The sequence below is a fragment of the Capricornis sumatraensis genome, chromosome 19, assembly GCF_032405125.1.
Source record: "Capricornis sumatraensis isolate serow.1 chromosome 19, serow.2, whole genome shotgun sequence".
NCBI lineage: Eukaryota > Metazoa > Chordata > Mammalia > Artiodactyla > Bovidae > Capricornis > Capricornis sumatraensis.
The window spans coordinates 75,939,429-75,960,225 of NC_091087.1; positions in this window are offsets into that span (position 1 = coordinate 75,939,429).

The window sequence follows — 20,797 nt, forward strand, 5'->3', positions numbered from 1 at the left end:
CACGTGTGCCTCCTTGACGCCTCACTCCTGAGTGTTAGACAGGAGCCCACACTCGGGCTCTGGAAGCAGTCCTGTATCTGCCACAGATCAGGACAAGAATCGCCGGTTGGTTCCCTTTTACCCCATCTCAGTCGGTACTGGTTTGCTGGAATGGCCATCAAGTGTCACAGGCGTTTGAACAGCGACGTTTGTTGTCTCCCCTCCCGGAGACTGGAATCCAACGTGGGTGTCGGCAGCACTGGTCTCCCCCGAGGCCCCTCTCCTGGGCCTGCAGACGGCCGCCCTCTCCCAGATCCTCCCGCGGACGCCCGCCTGCACGTGCCTGGCCCGAGCCCCTGTTAGAGGCACCAGCGGTGTGGGATCAGGGCCCACCTTCATGTCTGTTTAACCCCATGAACTGCAGCACAACAGGCTCCCTTGCCCTTCACCGTCTCCCAGAGCTTGCTCAAGTTCATGTCCACTGAGTCAGTGATGCCATCCAACCGTCTGATACTCTGTCAACCCAATCTCCTCCTGCCTTCAACCTTGCCCAGCATCAGGGTCTTTTCCAATGAGTCGGCTCTTCACATCAGGTGGCAAAGTATTGAAGCTTCAGCCTCAGCATCAGTCATTCCAGTGCATATTCAGAGTTGATTTCCTTTAGGATTGACTGGTTTGATCTCCTTGCAGTCCAAGGGATTCTCAAGAGTCTTCTCTAGCACCACAGTTCAAAAGCATCAGTTCTTCAGTGTTCAGCCTTCTTTATGATCCAACTCTCACATCCATACCTGACTGCTGGAAAAACCATAGCTTTGAGTCTACAGACCTTCGTATACAAAGGTGATCAACCTTTGTCTGTTTAAAGACCCTGTGTCCAGATGCAGCCCTGTTCTGCACTGTCCTGGGGGTTAGGACTCTGGCATATGAACTTGGGGGACAAGACTCAGCTCATAACACAGCCCTTGGGCTGGCTTCCCCAGAGCTGAAAATACTTGTGTATTAAGACAGAAGAGCAAGGATGCTTCCACTCATGACATTGTCCACAGAGGCAGCAAGAATAACACCGAAGGTGAAAACAAGGGAAACCCACGGAGAGGCAGCCTCACAGTGAGTAAGGTGAGGTCTACGTGGACCTCCTTTATTAAGGAGCCTGAGGGCCGGGCCAGGCCACCTGGAGGACTTTCCTTGCTCTTTTTTCTCAGCTTGATTGACATACAATTGACATACAACATATGACATTTTAAAACGTAGAGTGGGTGACTTGATACACGTGTATGTACAGCCAGGGCTTCCCAGATGGCGTTTCCGGTAAAGAGCCCGCCTGCCGATGCAAGAGACGCAAGAGACGCAAGACACGCAGACTTGATCCCTGGGTTGGGAAGATCCCCTGGAGGAGGGCACGGCACCCCAGGCCGGTATTCTTGCCTGGAAAATCCCATGGACAGAGAAGCTCGGTGAGAAACAGTTCATGGGGTCGCAAAGAGTTGGACGTGACTGAAGTGACTTAACACATTATGTATTGCAAAGTCTTAATCACAATGAGATCAGTTAACACATCCATCATCTCACGTAATTACCGTTTTGAGGTTGTCGAGGAAAAAATTAGGGTTTCCCTTTCACAGCTGCAAGTTTATCTAAAATACAATATTAGCAGGCTTCCCTGGTGGTTCAGCGGTTAAGAATCTGCCTTGCAGTGCAGGGGACACAGGTTTGATCCCTGATCCGGAAAGATTCCACATGCCACAGGGCAGCCAAGCCCGTGGGCCACGACTCCTGGGCTTGTGAGCCCGAACGCCTAGAGCTCGGCTCCAGAACTGGAGAAGCCACCGCGAGCGGAAGGCCACGCCCCGCAACTGGAGAAAAGCCTGCTCGCAGGAACGAAGACCCAGCACGGCCAGAAAGGAAAAACAAGCCTTACAGAACGCATCGTTGCTAACTAGAGTCACCTTGCTGCGCGTTCTGTCCTCAGAGCCCACCCATCTTTTAACCGGAAGTTTGAACCCGTGGGCCAGCGTCGCCCCACTCCCCCACCCCCAGCCTGCAGCAGCCAGCAGCCGCTCTGCGGGTGTGAGTCGGCGCGTTTAGAGTCCGCACAGAGGGGAGGTCATGCCGCGTTTGTCTTTCTCTCTCTGGCTTCTCTCACTTAGCAGGATACACCCTCAAGATTCATCCCTGTTGTTGCACGTGGCAAGGTTTCCTCCTTTCCTGGTTGAATAATGTCCCGTGGTATGTACGTCACACATCTTCTTTCTCATCATCAGTGGGCACTTTTAGGCTGCTTTCATTTTTGGCCGTTGTTAATGGTGCTCCTTCGAACATAGGGGTGTAGGCGTCTCTTCCAGAATGTGACTCTCTCTCCTTCAAATATACACTCGGGGAGGGAGGGGGAGGGGGTTCAGGATGGGGAACACATGTACACCCATGGCTGATTCATGTCAATGTATAACAAAAACCACTGCAATATTGTAGTAACTAGCCTCCAATTAAAATAAATTAATTAAAAAAACACTTGGAAACCAATTACAGTAAATTAAACCGAATTATGTCTTTTATCAAATATGTTCTCTTGACTGATGCTCCTCCATTACTTTGAAAAATCATTAAACTTCAAGAGGCCTGTATAAAAAAACAAACACGCACTCGGAGGTGGGCTTGCTGGATGGTCTGGTAACTCTATTCTCAGTTTTCTCAGTGGCCTCCATCCTGTTCTCACAGTGGCTGCACCAACTCGCATTCCCAGCAACGATTCCTCTGTGCCCCTCACCAACTCTCATTCTCTTTTGTTTTGGGATAATAGCCACTCTGGCAGGTGTGGGGTGACGTGACGTCTCACTATGGTTTCTCTTGCATTTCCCTGATGATAGTGGCTCAGAGGATAAAGCGCCTGCCTGCAATGCAGGCGACCTGGGTTCGATCCCTGCGTTGGGAAGATCCCCTGGAGAAGGAAATGGCAACCCACTCCAGTATTCTTGCCTGGAGAATCCCCTGGACAGAGGAGCCTGGTGGGCTACAGTCCACAGGGTCGCAAAGAGTCAGACACGACTGAGCGACTTCGCTTTCACTAGTGATGAGAACATTTCCATGTACCTGTTGGCCATTTGTAGGTCTTTCTTGAAAAAAAAAAAGAAAGTCTATTCCACTCCTCTGCCTGTCTCTTAATTGGGTCGTTGGTGTTTTCTTGCTGTTGCGTTGTAGGAGTCCCTTACATTTTGGACATGAACCTCTTATCAGATGCATGGTTTGCAGACGTTTTCTCCCATCTGATTGACTGCCCTTCCCTTCTGTTGATTGTCTCTCTTTGCAGCGCAGAGCCTTTTTCTGACTCAGTCTCACTTGTTTATTTTATCTTATGTACCATCTTATCCATAACACATGGGAGAGGCAGGGCAGGAGGCTGGGTGACCTCTTAAGGGTCACCAGGGGCCCCTGGGGGCCCATCTGGCTGGGTGCACTCGCCCCTAGTGGGGATCCTGGTTCCCGCCCCCCCAACCCGCTGGGCTGGGCGGGCTGTGCTGGTATGGGGAAATGTGCCCATGGACAGCTCTGCCCTTCTGTGCCCAGCAGGCTGGGCAGGAAGGAGGAGCTGGGGGTGGCTGAGTTGGGGCCTAGCCCACCCCTCCCCATGAGTCTCCCAGTCGAGTCGCACCCCCCAGCCTGGGTGGGCCTGGCTCTGCAGCAGCCTTCCCTGGGCCGGGTCTGCTCCGGCTGTGGCCCAGATGGGGAGATGCCCCGGGGAAGCTTCTGCGAGCTCCTGCCCCCCCCACCGCCAGCTCTCCGGCTGACAGAGCGCACTGGTTCCCTAAGCTCTGAAACAAATCGCCTGGCGGCTTAAACACAAATATGTTAGACGAACGATCTCACAGTTTCCTCGGGGTGGGAGCCCAGCCGTGGGCCAGCTGCTCATCTGCGCAGGAGCTGAGAGCTGCATTCCCGGGGTCGGCCAGCTGCACCTCTTCCTGGAGCTTGGGCCGCCCTGCCAGCTCGCTGGGCAAGGCTGGGGGACGGCGGTCTTCGTCTTTCATCTGCCCTTTGTCTGGGGACTGCACCCCACTCCCGGGGGCACCGGCTGGCAGCTTGCACAAGGCTGCTGGTTTCCTTTCTTCCCAGCTGCGTCTGCTTCCTCACCTTCCAGGAAGCTCCCTCTGAAGAGGTCACCCCCTCCCTTCACCCCAGGACTATTTCCCTGCGGACACAGGCGGCCACTCACGGCAGTGAGGTCTCCTCTCTCCCTGGGGCCCCCAGGATGTGCCCACCAGGCCATAGGGGTCCCCAAGAATCCTGCCAACCACAGGGGAAGGAGGGGTGCGGATGAAGGGAGAGAAAGAGGGACAAAGATGGCTCCAAGCAAAGAAAAGGGCAGTTAGGTGGCTCAGCCCTCAGCCCCTTCCAGCCTGAGAACCGTCTTCCACAGCCCCAGAGGCCCCACGGAGGGCTTTCCTGATGCACCATCCCCGGGGCAGTGGGCAGCCTCGGAAGCCTGGGGCCTGGGGCCCACACCCCCCACACTGGACTCCAGCCCCTGCAAGAGGGGTTCATCAGCAGGTCTGTGGGCAAAGCCTTCAGCCAGTGGCTTGGTCCTGCTCACACAAGTGTGATACAGGCTTTACATACACACCACCCACGTGCCTGCTGTGTCCCCGCCCCACCGCCCACAGAACTGCTTTCTGGGAAGCGCCAGCCCAGCGGGAGTTCTTGCAGCCAGAGGTCACTCATCACATCCCTGTGGCCCCCAGTATGTGAGTCCCATGCCTGCTCTCAGCACCCTGGAGCAGGCCAAGGCAGGCCCTGGGACCTGCAGGGTTCCGCCCCCGCCAGCTGCATTTCCACCTCACTGTGGTTCTGATTTGCCTTTCCCTGTGACTAATGCTGGGGAGCATCTTTCCATGGGCTCGCCGGCCGTCTGACCGTCTTCCTTGGAGAAACGTCTCTTCCAGCCCTTCACCCGCTGTTTGGTTGGTTGCTTCTCTCACGGCCCAGGCCGTGCCTCTGCAGCCGGGCCAGTGGCCATCTGAGCTGCCAGCTCCTGGGAGCTGAGACTCTCATCGTCCTCTTCCAGCATGAAAGCGGGGAGGCAGGAAGGACACATGAGTGAACCAGACCCAAGAACCGTGGAGGGTGGAAGTGTGGACACGCCTCCAGACAAGCATCTTGTTTCGTCTGGGGCGGGGGAAGGTCCTTACAATTCCTGGACCCCCTCACTTCCACTCTGGAGTGCTTCCTCCAGGATCGGAGGTCAGCCCTCAGGCCAGGGCACAGGGCTCACAGCGCGGGCTCCAGTTCTGGACTCCAGCTGTGTGACTGCAGGCTGGTTATTCAAACTCTGTGCCCCGGCTTCCTCCTGTGTGATGCCCACTAGCAGGACTGCAGGGCCATGCCCGGGCACAGTAGGGGCACGAGCGGCAGCCTCAGCTACGAGTCAGGGTCTTTGGGGAAGAGGACTGTTGGTGCCAGAGGCTCCCTCCCTGACTGTGTGACGCTGGGTACGTGTCTCCGCCCCCACCCCAGGGGAACCTAGGGCCTGGCGGCTGGGGCTCCCTGGTGAGGGCTCAGGGGTGGGCTTCCCCAGAGCAGTCTTGGCAGAAGAGGGGCTGCTGAGAGTGCTCCTCACCCCCAGGGGTCTCTCAGGCCTTCACCTCCCTGGGCCTCCTGGACCCCATCCTTGCTGTACACTCACCCGGCTCCAGAACCCCAGGAACACAAAGACCACCTGCTCGCCTGGACCCAGGCCCCCAGGGCAGGAAGTGGGTCAGCTCTCCCCCCGCAGCCCTGGGGACAGCACCCAGGGGAGATCCTCCGGCCCCCCACCCTGGCATCAGGCCCATGCCTCCTGTTGCAAAAAGAGCTGCCGGCCATCAGGAGCTGTGGGCAATTTCCTGTTATTAGTGAAGCTGAACGAGAGGACCCAGAGGGCCCGGGCTGCCAGAAGGCCCTGAACGGGCACGTCCGGAAGCAATTTCAGCAAGAATCAGCCCGTTGACCCCCACCGGCTCCCGAACACTGGACGGCGTCTACAGGTTGACTGGTGCTGTCTGCCTCTGTGAGTGCCTGGGGTGGGGGCAGCTGTCAGATGAACGAGGAGCTGTGGGGCCACCCTGACGTCCCAGCCCCACCTTTTCTGCAGAGAAAACAAACCTCGGAAGGCTGGAGAAGAGCTGGACTCAGGGGACAGTGCAGGGGGGCGGGGGCGGCACCTCCTCTCACGCCGTCTCACAAACTCCTGGGCGACAGTCAACAGGAAAAAGAGAAGCAACCAACCAAACAGCGGGTGAAGGGCTGGAAGAGACGTTTCTCCAAGGAAGACGGTCAGATGGCCGGCGAGCCCGTGGAAACGTGCTCCCCAGCATTAGCCACAGGGAAACGTGAGTCAGAACCACAGTGAGACACAACCTCACACCCACCAGAACAGCCATTGTCAAAAAAACCCCAAACCAGAAGACAACCAGTGTTGGTGGGGATGTGGCGAAAGCAGAATCCTCACACACTGTGGGTGGGAACGTGGAGCGGTGCCTCTGATGTGGAAAACAGTCTGGCCGTTTCTCAAAATTACACGAGGGGTGACCCATGGCCCTGCAATTCCACTCCTGGGCATCGAAAACCATAACCCCATGGAAACCCTGTGGAAAATGAAGCCGTACGTTTGCACAGAAACTCATCCACGCGTGCTCACAGCAGCACCATTCATAACAGCTGAAAGATGGAAATAGTCCAAGCGTCCAACGACAAGAACGGGTAAACAAAGTGTGACATGTCCTTATGACGGAATGTCACTGTGATAAAGGGAACGAAGTGCTGATACAGCCTAGAACATGGACGAAAATGCAGTGCTTCGTGAAGGCAGCCGTCAAGGCCTCCCAGTGACTCCCTTTCCACGGAGTGTGGGAACAAGCAGATCTGCAGAGACTGAAGGGACATCAGCAGCCACTAGAAACGGGACAGGGTGATGGGGTGATTCCCAACAGTGCGAGGTCTCTTGAGAGGGCAGGCTGACGGAAATGCTCTGAAATTAGATTATGACCCTGGTTTAATTGCCATTAACTGGAGCTTTCCTGGTGGCTCAGACTGTAAAGAATCTGCCTGCAGTGTGCGAGACTTGGGTTCAATCCCTGGATCAGGAAGGTCCCTTGGAGAAAGGAATGACTCCCCCTCCAGTGTTCTTGTCTGGAGAATCCCATGGACAGAGGAGCCTGGTGGGCTATAATCCGTGCAATCACAAAGAGCTGGACATGAGCATCTAACAACAACAGAAATAATGGTTTAATTGCACTACTCTATAAACACACCACCAAAAGCTATGAACGCCACGGCTGAAAAAATGGAACCTCCCAGGCAGCATGGAATCATGGAATCCCTATTTTACAGATGAGGAAACTGAGGCTCAGTGAAGGTAAGTAAAAGCTGTCCTGCCCTCTGTGTTGGAAAGGTCAGGGGGGCTGAGCCCCCATACCCAGGACCCTGCACATGGCCAGGAAGCACAGGACACAGGCTCGGGGCATGTCGGGAGCTCAGCCAGAGCCCTGCTCCCTGGGTGGGAGGATTGAGCTGGGTCACTCAGGCAGGGGCAAGCCTGGGGATCCTGGACCAACCCAGGGCAACACCACCTTGCCCCAGGGATCTTTCATCTACTCTTTGTGCAAGCGCCCCCCTCCCTACTCCATCCAGAAAAGGCAATGGCACCCCACTCCAGTACTCTTGCCTGGAAAATCCCATGGGCGGAGGAGCCTGGTAGGCTGCAGTCCACGGGGTCTTGAAGAGTTAGACACGACTGAGCGACTTCACTTTCACTTTTCATTTTCATGCATTGGAGAAGAATATGGCAACCCACTCCAGTGTTCTTGCCTGAGAATCCCAGGGACGGAGGAGCCTGGTGGGCTGCCGTGTATGGAGTCGCACAGGGTCGGACATGACTGAAGCGACTCAGCAGCAGCAGCTCCACTCCTCATGGGCTTCCCAGTGGCTCTAGCAGTAAAGAATCTGCCTGCTAAGGAGAAAGATGTAAGAGACACAGTTTTGATCCCTGGGTTGGGAAGATCTCTTGGAGGAGAAAGTGGCACCCCACTCCAGTATTCTTGCCAAGAGAATTCCATGGACGGAGGAGCCTAGTGGGCTACAGTCCATGGGGTCACAAAGAGTCAGACTTAACTGAGTACCTGAGCATGGAGCGCTGAGCACTGAGCCATCTTATTTATCATGGAATCAGAACCCTTTCCAGGTACTGGGGTGCTGCCCAATGAGAAGAACCCCCTAAAGTGAGCTGGAATCACTGCAGACACTTCCTGCTTAGGGGCTTGATTGTTTTCAGTTTTAGGCAAATGGTAAAAGATTTCCCAGTGGTCCTGCATGAATCACCAGGATGTCCAGGCGGGGGCGGGGGTGTCCCCTGGACTTGGGGTCTCGCCTTGCCGTGGCAGAAACTGAAGCCCAGCAGGGCAGAAGCTCAGCGGTTCTTGCCTCACTGCAGCCGTGGGGATGAGATGCTGACTGTTCCTGGTTCAGGTAACTGAGCTTCCTCCAAGTGGGACGCACCAGTGATACAATTTCTAGGATGGTCAAATGCAGCCAGAGCCTGAGCAAAGCTACTGAATCCTGGGATTGGAAGCACTGAGTCCTGCATGCGGGAAGATTGCTCCCCGAGAGGCCCCGGGGCAGGCTGTCTGCACGGGGAGACAGACAGAACATTCCACTCCTGTTCCCCTGGAGACGGACGCAGGCAGCACTTTCCTGCTATCGATCAGAATGTAGGTCCCGTGTCCGGCTCCCTTCCTGAACTCACCTGCAGGTGCAACGGGCTGGGGAGATGCTCCCCAGATTCTGAGTGTGTCCTCCCCCGCGGGTGCAGCAGGCTGGCCCCGGATCCGCATCAGACCCCCGCCTTCTGTGGCTAAAGCAGCAGCGTGTGCTGGGCGTCGTCACCCACGGGCGTCCGTGCAGCACAGCCTGTTGGAGCAGGGTTCCCGGGGGGACTTGCCCAAGCCTGGACACCCACCATTCCACCGCCCAAAGGGATCAGAGAAACGAGGCCCTGGCGAGAGGTCTGGGGTTGGGAGGTGACCGGGACTCTCCTGGGCCTTCCCGTCACCCCGTGTGGATTTTGAAGAGACCACAGCTCAAGAGAGGGAAGCCTGGGATGGGGGGAGACTCGGGGCAGGAGCGCAGATGGAGCAGGAGGGGCAGGGCTGGCCTCCTAGGCGGGGCAAAGGGCTGGACTCGACCCTCCGGGTCCCAGCAACAAGCATGTCTAGGATTCTTCTCTCTGGGGATCCAGGGCCTTCTGTCTGCCTCCAAGGAGCTCTCAGCCTGGTTCACGAGACACGTTTTACAGGAGGGGCTCGCTGCTGGGGTGGACAGCCTCATGTAGGGCCCCTCTGCAGGGTCCCCAGGCGGAGACTGTGTCTGCAGAAGAGGGGCGCTGGAGAGGCTCCACGTGTGCGAGACCGCCTGTCTGCCTCTTCCTGCTCCTCTGCCACCCCGCCCCGCCCCGCCCCAGTCTCCCACCCCTGCCCCGTCATCGCCCAGTTAAGTCCTGGCTGCTCGGTCCTTTGGAGGCAGAAAGGGGGAGGCTCCTGGGTTCTCTTCCTGGGGGTGCCACTGAATTTCAGGGTGACCTTGGCAAGTTACCCCTCTCTGGTCGGAGATTCTGTTTCTGTGAACGCCTTCACAGGTAGACCAGAAGGCCCCAGGACTGTGCAGTTCTCCCTGAGTCCACAAGGATGTCCTGGGTGACCTGAAGTGCAAAGAAGCCCTTCCCACCAGTTTGGAGGCCAGTGGGCCTGCCAGCCCTGTGGGCAATGGGCTGCTCGGGGCTGGCCACCTCAGGACCCCCACCTGGGAGCCCAGGATGTGTTCAGGATGTGTCCGGCTGGCCATGACCTCTCAGGTGAGATTCATCCAGCTGCATAGAGACCCCCCAGCACCCCTATGCTGTCCTCTCTGATCCAGCAGCAGAATGCCCACCGCTCCGCCCAGAAAGGAGGCAGCTCTCCAATTTGTGCCCACACAGGCGCTCCTGGGACAAGGTTGCAGCGAGCTTATGTATCAGATGTAGTTAATGATCACTGGGTTCTGTACTCAGATATTAAAAATCTCACTGTGCCATTATAAAATAACACGGAACGAACAATAAAGAATCATAGTTATAAAGTCATCAAAATGTAATAAAATGGTGTTATTACAAAGGCTTAAAATTTAACGACAGTTTTTTAGTGTCACTTATCATGTAATTAAAGTTACAAAGTAAGATGAAGTAATTAGAGTGGAGACTTGAGTCTTTGCGGGGAGCCCTGGCTCCAACCCCGAGCGGGGCAGGGGGAAGCATCCCAGCGTGCTGGGGGCCCAGGCCTCGGTCAGGAGCCTGGCTGGGTCCAGCCCACCTCCTGCTGCACTGTAGGTGGGGGCAGAGACGCAGCTTTCTCGAATGAAATGACCACCTGTTCCCTCTGCACTGAGATTAGCTGTCCTGTGCAGAGACGGACACCGAGCCCTGCCCACAGTTGGGAAGGCCCTGGTCTCAGACTGAACTCGGAGTCCTGGCCTAGACCGGGCCCCGGTGCTGGGTCCAGACGGAGCCTGACCCGGGTCTCAGACAGAGCCCTCCTCCTGGTCTGAGACAGAACCTTCCTCCTGGTCTCACACGGAGCCTGACCCAGAGCCCTCCTCCTGGTGTCAGACTGGCCCTCCTCCTGGTCTCAGACTGGCCCTCCTCCTGGTCTCAGACTGGCCACAGCATCTGCAGACCTGTCTCCCTCCCCATTTTCTCAGCCACGTACACTCCCTCCCAGAGGCTTCCCTGGGGGATGGAGCAGCCCCACCTGCTCTGAGCTCTAGGACGGACGTGGGCTCTGTGCCCATCTCCCAGCGCCCTCGGCCGCATCCCCTCCTGGCCCCCCAGCCCCGCCCCCATCGTCGTGCTTTCAGGCAGCACTTCTGCAGGCGCAGCTGGTTTAGTAGAAGAGTGGCCGGAGCCCAGGTGACCTCAGGGATGGAGGCCCCTGCAGTGTAGCTCAGTCCAGGGATGGCCCACCACTGCCTACCCACTGGATGGGAGAGAGCCATCCCCTGGGGCTCCCAGACCAGGAACGCCACCGTTGCCTACTCACCAGGTGTGAGGGGTGAGAGAGCCACCCCCTGGGGCTCCCAGAGGCTGTGTGAACCACGTCTTGCATTTTCCGTGTTCTGATGCTTTGACACCTGGGGCCTTGCTGACCATGCAGGGGCCGCTCAACTCCTAGAGACAGTGAACAGCCCACGCCCCTGCTCCCGTAAGTACAGCTTCAAATGCAGACCAGCCCGTCCAGTGCACCGCCCCCCCAGCCCTGCTCTGGGTCCCTCACACTCTGGTCTGTACCCCAGGCCCAGGCACCCAGGGACAGGCCTGCCCCAGAGCCCAATGAATTCACCTAAACCAGCCAGTCCTGACCTTGCTCCCAGCCTCACCCTCCTCCCCATGGAAGCCCTCTGCCTCCCAGCTGACCCAGGTGCTTCCACAAGGCCCTGCATGGCATGGCCGGATGCCTCCTCGTGGGGCCTGTGAGTAATAAGCTGTCTTTCAGTGGCCATCATATCCCGATGTATTAGCCTCACCATCCTTGAAATGATGGGTGTAAAACAGACCCCACCCTTGCATTGCTGACTGTTACAAAATTCTTGTGCAGGGAAGCCCACACCTGCCTGGGTCGCCTCGGGCTCAGCCTCTGGGCCTGCCCAGTGCTGTCTGAGCTCCTGCCCAGATGAGTTTGGAGGTGGAGGCTGGGTGCCCTGGGTCTCCCTGAGGTCCCACCAGCTGCCCACAGACCAGGATCTCAGGCCTCCCCTCCGCACTTCGCGCCTTTCTGTGGGTTCACCTCCAGTTCTCATCTCCCTCTGGGGAGGGGGTTTCCTCAGATGGTATCGAGCTGGGAGGGGAGGCCAGCCTGCAGACGGGGTTCCAGGGACAGCACCTGCGAAGGTGCCCTCTGGGGTCCCGAGAGCCAGCACTGGCCCCGCCTGCTTCAGCCCACCATGTGGGGCGGGTGCAGGCTCCCCAGGAAGAAGGGGCCTGTGGCCTCACTATAGATCATCCTTAAAAAAGAACCCACAGACACCCCGGGTGCCTCCCTGCGGCCCCATAAATCTGCAGAGGAGGGAGCTGTGCTCAGGGAACCAGGCTTTCGCATTTTAAACGGCCAATTTGGTCAATGAATCAATTTCACTAGGCTGAGGCGGGCACATGCATGAAAGCAGTTTTTAAGACCTGTTTAAAGCAGTGAGAGCCTCTTTGTTCATGCTTTTTTCATACAGTCGCCCTCTAATATTTCATCTATATTCATTTTTATGGCTTTCCAAATTATAGATGTCAGCTAAAAAACCGAGTGAAGAGGGGGCAAGAGGAGGGGAGCACGCTATGTTGAGAAAAAGGTCGCGTTTTCCTGGTCAGGTGTTGGTGTGAGACTCCACTGCCCACAGCCGGCCCTGCAGCCGGCCAGGATGGGGCCTCGGGGCACAGGCTGGGGGAGACAACCCTGCCTGTGAGGCTCAGGTTCTGGTGGAAACAGAGAGCCCCAAAGCCAGCAGGTCACAGGCGCCAGTGCTCAGCGCCCAGGGTGAGGGCCAGGGCCCCAGAGGAGCTCTGGGAGGGGGAGCGGCCACTAGCCCCACAGGACTCTCCCCACTTCCCGCCTCCCCCAAAGTGTAACCCAGGTCACGTTCCCATCCTCGGAGTTCATGTCCTGCTGATTGGGAACCCTTCTGAACCACTGGCTTAAAATTAACACGCGCATTGGTTTGGAGAAACAGAGGGTTTGCTCTACAATTTATGGTGTATGGAGACCACAAGGTAGATACTTGAAATGAGGGTCAGCTGGCTTTTTCTGTAAAGGGCTGCCTAGTGTTTCAGCCACACGACTGCTGTCACAACCACTCAGGTCCGATGGAGCAGCTCGGAAGCAGTCGTGGATGGCGCAAGGCAGGCAAGTCCGACTGCGTGTCCACCAAATTGTCTTTACAAAAGCAGGCGAGCTGGCCACGCTTCCCCAGCCCCTGCTCTCAACACTGACCGAGCCTGCTGGCTTCTCAGTGGCACCTGATCCCACCCCATGAACCAGTCACTCTAGGGCTGAATTTCGTCTTAGTCATGATTTCCATTCGGAGCCTTTGGGCTTCATTTTTCTCCTCACTGTGTTCATGTTTCCCTTTGAGTCCTTAGGCAGATGAACACATTTATAGCAAGTGTTTTGACATCCTTGCCTGTCCTTTCCGGGTCTGTTTCCATGAACTGAGTTTTCTCCTGCTCCTGGGACACAGCTTCCTGGGCCTTCGCTTTTCCCGTGGTCTTGGATTGGCTGTTGAACATTATTACATGGGTGCTGCGCAGTGCTGAGTGTGGAATTCCATCACATCGCTTTGAAGTTTGGTCCTTTGCGGGCTGGTTTTGATGCCTCTGGGACTTCCCTGGTCGCTCAGCAGTAAAAAATCTGCCTGCAATGCAGAGACCCAGGTTCAGTCCCTGGGTCGGGAAGATCCCCTGGAGAAGGAAGTGGCTACCCGCTCCAGCGCTCTTGCCTGGAGAATCCCATGGGCAGAGGAGCCCGGCGAGCTGCAGGCCATACAGTCCTTGGGGTTGCAGAGAGGCGGACTGAGAGACTAACACTTTCACTTTCACGCTTCTGGGGACAGCGGTAGGCTCCGCCTTTCTCCAGGATTATCATCCCACTGAGGAGGCGGGGCTCTCATGGGGTCCGTCCTGTGAACATCCGTGTGCTTAGTATTCAGCGAGTTCTCCCCCTCCGACGAGGGAGGGTCAGCGAGTTCTCTCCCCTGGCTGGGAGGTGGTCAGTGAGCTCTCCCCCCTGGCTGGGGGACGGTCAGCGAGCTCTGCCCCCTGGCTGGGGGACGGTCAGCGAGCTCTGCCCCCTGGCTGGGGGACGGTCAGCGAGCTCTCCCCCTGGCTGGGGGACGGTCAGCGAGCTCTCTCCCCTGGTGGGAGGTGGTCAGCGAGCTCTCTCCCCTGGCTGGGAGGTGGTCAGCGAGTTCTCTCCCCTGGTGGGAGGTGGTCAGCGAGTTCTCTCCCCTGGCTGGGAGGTGGTCAGCGAGTTCTCTCCCCTGGTTGGGAGACGGTCAGTGAGTTCTCTCCCCTGGTTGGGAGACGGTCAGTGAGTTCTCTCCCCTGGTTGGGAGACGGTCAGTGAGTTCTCTCCCCTGGATGGGGGACGGTCAGCGAGCTCTCCCCCTCCGGCCAGGGAGGGTCAGGCCGCCGGCTCAGACAGCACTCCCTGGAGCCCTGGTCGGTGCTGTCTCCGCAGCTGCTCTGGGAGCTCCGCCCCACGGATGGGACTCAGCCTTCAGGCAGAGGCCCCTGGGGGAATCTGGGTGCGGGATTCCGCAGCTCTTTTTCTGCCCTCCTCCTTCCCAGGTCTCCTGTCCTGCAGACCCCAGCCACCTGGGTCTCCCAGCACTCTGAGCCCTGCCTCCTCAAGTCGTCAGGACCTCCAAGACCTGGGTGGCCCCCGCCCGCACCTGGCAGGAAGCAGCGCGGCGGCGGCTCACTCCCTGTCCCCTCGATCGGGGCCCTCGGTCCCGAGCTGCCCGTGGTCCAGTGTCTGCGAACAGTTGCCTTGCATCTCTGTCCAGTTTCCTGGCTGTTTAAGGCAGGAGAGCAAGTCCGGACACTCTCCGAGAGGCCCCACCCACTGATTTTTGACGCTGAAAACGTGCTCCTCTCTATCTCTTGTTGATGAAAAAAAGAAAGAAAGGGAAGCTTCTCTGGGGGGGGGGGGGGTGAATGAGCTGCATTTGCAGGGATTTCTTCAGTTTATGAAAAAGCAGCGATGGCCCAAGCAGGTGGGAAAACCATCGCTGGGAAGGAGACCCCCAAGGTGGTCACCCCCACTTGTCTCAGAGTGTGGTTACCAGGGGCAGGGGACGGGGCTTTCGGATGGGACTGCGGGGTCCTGGCAGAGGCCACACTGGCTTACAGGGGAGGGTGAGCCCGCGTGAGAGAGGGGGCCGTGAGGGCTGCAGCCCACCCACCCTGGCTGCCCCTGACTTTGTGCCCTGGGCAGCCTGCATGCTCTGTCCCCTCTGTGGGGGCACAGCCGTCCTCCTAGTGCTCAGGCCCCAGACCTCGGAGGTGGCCTGGGCTCCCCGCCTCTGATGCCGCACACCCCATCGGGAGGAGGAAGCAGGCCTTGCCCGGTGCTGGCAAAATAAGGACGGTGGGCTCTGGAGGCGCCCTGGGTCCCGAGGTCCAGAGGAGCACGGTGTGCTGAGGGCTCGGGTGAGCGGGCCCCTCCCTGACCCAGCCCACTGCGCCCCAGGCTGTGGCAGACCCTCCTGGGCCACGGCCCCTGGCCCCCAGGCCCCCGACCAGAAACCCCTGATATCTTGCTGTTCAAAGGGTCCATCCCCTTGCCATTCGGAGCAGGGTCAGAGGTCAGGGGGAAGTGCGAGTCGCCCCAGGCCGTGTGGGGTCCTGGTGCCAGCGGGCTGACTCCCTGTGGGAAGGAGACCACCAGCCACTGCCCTGGGCCTGGTGGTGGGCTCCCTTCCATCCCCCCCACACTCAGCACCCCCCACCAAACACACACACCCGCCTCCTTGATCTCTGCGGTGTCGTAATCCAGCGTTTCGGTGAGGACAGGCCCAATAAAACCAGCAAAATGATCTTCTGATGGCTGTTAATGAGGTCCATTCTCTCTCCCTGGTGAAGGGGGCAGACTGTAACCCCACGTACGAGGTCAAAATGAGAGTCTCGTGACCCCCGGCAGGCGGGGGACGTCACCATGGTGCTCTCCTGATCTGCTGCTGCGTCTGACAGCGGCGATCAGAAGACGCCTCACAGGAAATTAGTTCCCCTCCTTGTAACCATAACAACAGACGAGAACTGAGTCTTGTTCAACTTTCTGAGTATCTTTGTCAACGTGTAACCAAACCCCGAGGGCAAAAGCGGAGACTGGGCCTGGAGGATGGGGCCTCTCAGAGATGCCAGGTTTGGGGCCTCTGGGACCACTCTCTTCCCTTTCCTCCTCCAACAAAGGATGACTTAGAATGTTCCAAGGCTGGGCTGGGGCTGGGTTGGGAGGAGGGCAGCCCCCGTGGAAATGTGTGCATCCGAGAGCTTTTCCTTTCCCAGAGTTTTGGCACGTCCAGCTCAGTTTTAAAATCAATCTATGAACTTGGGGCTCTGATGAAGATCACACGAGTCTATGGGTCAGTTCGAAAAGGGTGAACCGCATCCGCCTGGAACAGAAGCCGAGGAGCTGCCTCCGCTGCTCAGAGCCTCCCTGGACCGGTGCGGGGGCATCTGGTCCTGGCCTTCCAGCCTGATTGCAGCCCTCACGGCCCCCTAACTCTGACCCAGGCAGGTCCGACCCAGAGACACTGCTGAGAGAAAGAGAAGAACAGCCTTCACGGAGGACGGACAGGTCGGGGGCCGCTGCTGCAGTGGGATGTCCTGACACCTCAGGCGGATCCGCAGACCCAGCACCATCCCCGTCAGAACCCCACAGGCTTCCCGCAGACGCGCGCAGATGTCTAGCTGACGTTCTAGCAGGTATCTGGAAGTGCCGAGGGTCTAGAAATAGAAAACCCATCTTGGAAAAGACAGAGCTGGACCCACACCACCCAGTTTCAGGATGTGCTACAGGACCGCCAAAATCGAAGTGGTGAGGCACCAGTGAAGGGCTGGATGTGCGAAGGCAAGCAGGCAGCCTGCAAAGCCAGACCCACCAGGACGTGGCCCACTGGGTGTATCTGTCTGTGGCTGGGCTGGGTCTCCGTTGCTGTGTGCGGGCTCTCTCTAGTCGTGGCGAGCGGGGCCTCTCCGTTGTGGTGCACGAGCTCCTCACTGCAGCGGCTTCTCTCGCTGCGGAGCGGGGCCCTAGGGCACTCAAGCCTCAGTAGCCGCGGCCCCCGGCTCCAGAGCACAGACTCAATAGCTGCGGCGCACGGGCTTGGTTGTTCTGCAGCATGTGGGATCTTCCCGGATCAGGGATCGAACCTGTGTCCCCTGCATTGGCAGACAGACTCTCAGCCACTGGACCACGAGGGAAGCCCGCCCATCGATTTTTGACAAAGGCGCCAAGACAATTCAATGCGCAAAGGAAAGTCGTCTCAACAGCAGGATAAACGTATGGGAAATAGACCCTTTCCTCACACTGTATATAACAATTAATTCAACATGGGTCACAGACCTAAATATGAGAGATAGACTAGGAGACATCCAGAAGGACTCAGGGGAGAAAATCTTTGCAACCTTGCAGTAAACAAGACGTCCTTGGAGAGCATGTAGAAGGCACCGGAAGAGAAAAGGAAGTGACTGACAATTTCATCAAAATGTAAAACTTAATGCATCCAAGACGGCGTTGAGAAAAGCAAAGGTTATCAAACCATTACAGGCACACTTGAAACTAACACTATGTCATATGTCAATTAAAGCTCAGTTTAGAAAAGAAACAAATGTCTAGCCCATCTAACACAACCGTGGCCATTCATAGGGGAGTGCAGGACCACAGGGAGTTGCTGGCCTGGTGCTTCCAGACTCGAGAGTGTGCCCCTCACCTTCCGCTTCCTGCTTGCTCTTTTACGTGTCTGCTCTAACGAGGCCCTAGTGACTCAATCAAGCAGCCACTTCTAATCACAAGAGAAGAAAAGACCTCAGCCCAGCAACCTGGAGACACTGGACCACTGCCAAGAGCTGTTGCTGTTCAGTCGCGCAGCCGTGTCCAACTCTTTGTGACCCCGTGGACTGCAGCAGGCCAGGCCTCCCTGTCCCTCACCATCTCCCGGAGCTTGCTCAAACTCATGTCCATTGAGTCGGTGATGCCATCCAACCACCTCATCCTCTGTCGTCCCCTTCTCCTCCCACCTTCAGTCTTTCCCAGCTTCAGGGTCTTTTCCAGTGAGTCAGTTCTTCACATCAGGTAGCTAAAGTACTGGAGTTTCAGCTTCAGCATCAGTCCTTCGAATGAATATTCAGAGTTGACTTCCTTTAGGATTGACTGGTTTGATCTCCTTGCTATTCAACAGACTCTTAAGAGTCTTCTCCAGCACCACAGTTCAGCCTTCTTTATGGTTCAACTCTCACATCCACACATGACTACTAGAAAAACCGTATCTTTGACTTATACAGACCTTTGTCAGCAAAGTGATGTCTCTGCTTTTTAATAAGCTATCTAGGTTTGTCATAGTTTTCCTTTCAAGGAGTAAGAGCCTTTTAATTTAATAGCTGCAGTCACCATCGGCAGTGATTTTGGAGCCCAAGGAAATAAAATCTGTCACTGCCAACAACTGACCAGTTCCTAAGCTTCTTGCCCTGTAAGGAAAAAAGGCACGCGTGCATGCTAAGTTGCTTCAGTCAGGTCCGATTCTGTGTGACGCTATGGGTCGTAGCCCGCCAGGCTCCTCGGTCCATGGGATTCTGCAGGCAAGAATACTGGAGTGGGTTCCCTTGCCCTCCACTTTGTTTAAATGCCATTTTGCTGAGTTTCCATCACTTGCTAAGGAATGAATCTACCTGACGCGCCATCTTTCAAAATCCAGCCCTAACCCAGCTCCTCCGAGGACTCTGCTCAACGACCCCATAAAGCTTTGAGTGCCCAGACCACAGGTTAACATTTCCTCTACGTTGGTTTGGCATGGCCTGTCCCCTTCCCAGGAGTTTCACGCGTGTAAATTTTGTCCCCCCATCACTCATTCAAACAGCAGAAGAGTTCCTTTGGTCTTAAGAGAAAAGAAAAGGGGAAAAAACAAAAAAGAAGGGACGAGGAGAAAGAGAAAAGGGAAAAAAGCAAAGAGGGACAGAGTCGGGGTTGTGATATCTACATACACACACATCCTGTGTCCAGAGTATGCACATTATTGTCAGTACAAAGAAAGATCAGACAGGCAGAAGGTGATCAGAAGGTGCGAACTTCCAGTTCTACGTCCTGGAGATGCAGCGTCCCGCACGAGACCGCAGTTGGCACTGCCACGCGGAATATTGAGCGCACTAAGAGAATCGGTCCTGAAAGCTCTCTTCACAGAGAAAAGACCATTTTTTGTAACTATATGAGGAGATGGATTTTTACTAATTGCTGTGGTAACAAGTTCATGACATATGTAAGTCTGCACACCTTAAACTCACTCAGTGTTGCATGTAAGTCAAATCTCGATAAAACTGAAAGAAAAAAAAAATGCAATGAAAACCTGCAAAAGACACGAGCAGATGCTTCACAAAGAAGACAGACAGACGGCTAAAAGCACGCGAGAGGACGACCAGCAGCGTTATCATCAGGGAAACGCAGATTAAAGGGGAGTTACGGCTTTTGCCCCCGGATTAATAAGGCCGAACGTTCGGGTTCCTCTGGGAAATCAGACCCCCACACTCTTGGAAAAGAGTTTGCTCCTCTCTCTGTACTTAAACACATACCCAGCCCACGGCCTGGCCACTCTGCTCCTGGGTATGGACCCCAAAGAAGTGAAAACTGATGTCCCCAAATATCCCTGTGCAGGAAGGCGTGGAGGAGCAGCTTCCTTTTTAATAGTCATATACTGGGAACTACCCAAATGCGCGTCAAAAAGAAAAGCATCAGTGCATTCTGGGATAAAATGGAACGCTCCCTCAGTGCATTCTGGGATAAAATGGAATGCTCCCCAATAACAGGACAGAAGCAACCGCGGGATTCCATTTACTTGGGATCCAGAACAGGCAGAACCAACCTAACGAAATCAGAGCACTGGGGCAGCCCAGTTCTAGGGGGCGGTGGGGGGGGGGGGGTGGAGGTGGCCGGCAGCGTTTCCAGGCACTGGTCCCACGCGTGCACGTGTCTGTCAAAAACTTCAAGATCTGTGCACAGCGCTTCACGTAAATTTTATTTCATGAAAAACAAGACCGACCCTGAAAGGATACGGCCTCGGCAGGGAGGGGCTTCCCTCTCCTCCCCCAGGGCCAGGTAAGGTTGATTTCTGACCCCACCTGAGCCTTCTGGCCCTGAGTCTCGTCCACGATGCCCAGCAGGGTCCCCGGTGGCCCACTGCACCCCATGCCTTCGCTCAGAGCCCTTGAGGGTGGTGGGTTCGGGGGTCAGCGGGTCCTGACTGAGTGGACACGCCCACTCGGTGGCACGGGCCGTAGCTCAGTGCCCCCTGTAACCAGGGACGGAGGCGCCTTCCCGATGCCGGTGTGGAGCCCCGGGCGGCGTCTGATGGGTGTCGCTCACAGGAAGCCAGGAGGGGCTGCAGCCGGCCATCCCTCAGGCCTGGCGCCCCCTGCAGCAGCGCCAGGTCTGGGGGACCCTGGGGTGGGCGGCTGTCCCCTCTGGAAGGACATAGAATGCACGTGGGCCTCCACACCCATAGCCCAGAGCATCTGTGCCCCCAGCTGGACTCTCCAGCCCCTCCTGCAACACTCCCGTCCCCTGGGGTCCCTCGGGCACAACATCCCTGCTGCAGCTCATCCACCTGAGCACCCTCCACGCGGGGGCTTGGCCGCCCGTCCCACAGGGGGCCCGAATCCTGGCCATCCAGAGCCGGGCGTCAGTCTCCGGGGCAGAGGGCAGCCGCGTGGGCCTACCCCTCCTGCCTGCCTGGCCCAGCCCTCCCAAGACGGCCACGGAAAGCCCCCTTTCCTTCCACACTTGCCGACGGCCGCAACCCCATCCCTCCTGGCCTGGGGAGGGGAGCCAGCTCAGGCCAGCTGAGGACAGGCAGGCAATTTTCTCCCGGAACAAACGGAGAGAAATTGCTCCAACGGGCGAACAGCCTCTGTTTCAGGCTAATTTCCACATAATAGAATCAAATGACTTCCTTTCCTTTCTGCCGGCTCCTCTGCATAATTTGACAAATTGCGAAAGAGATTCGATTCAGGGGC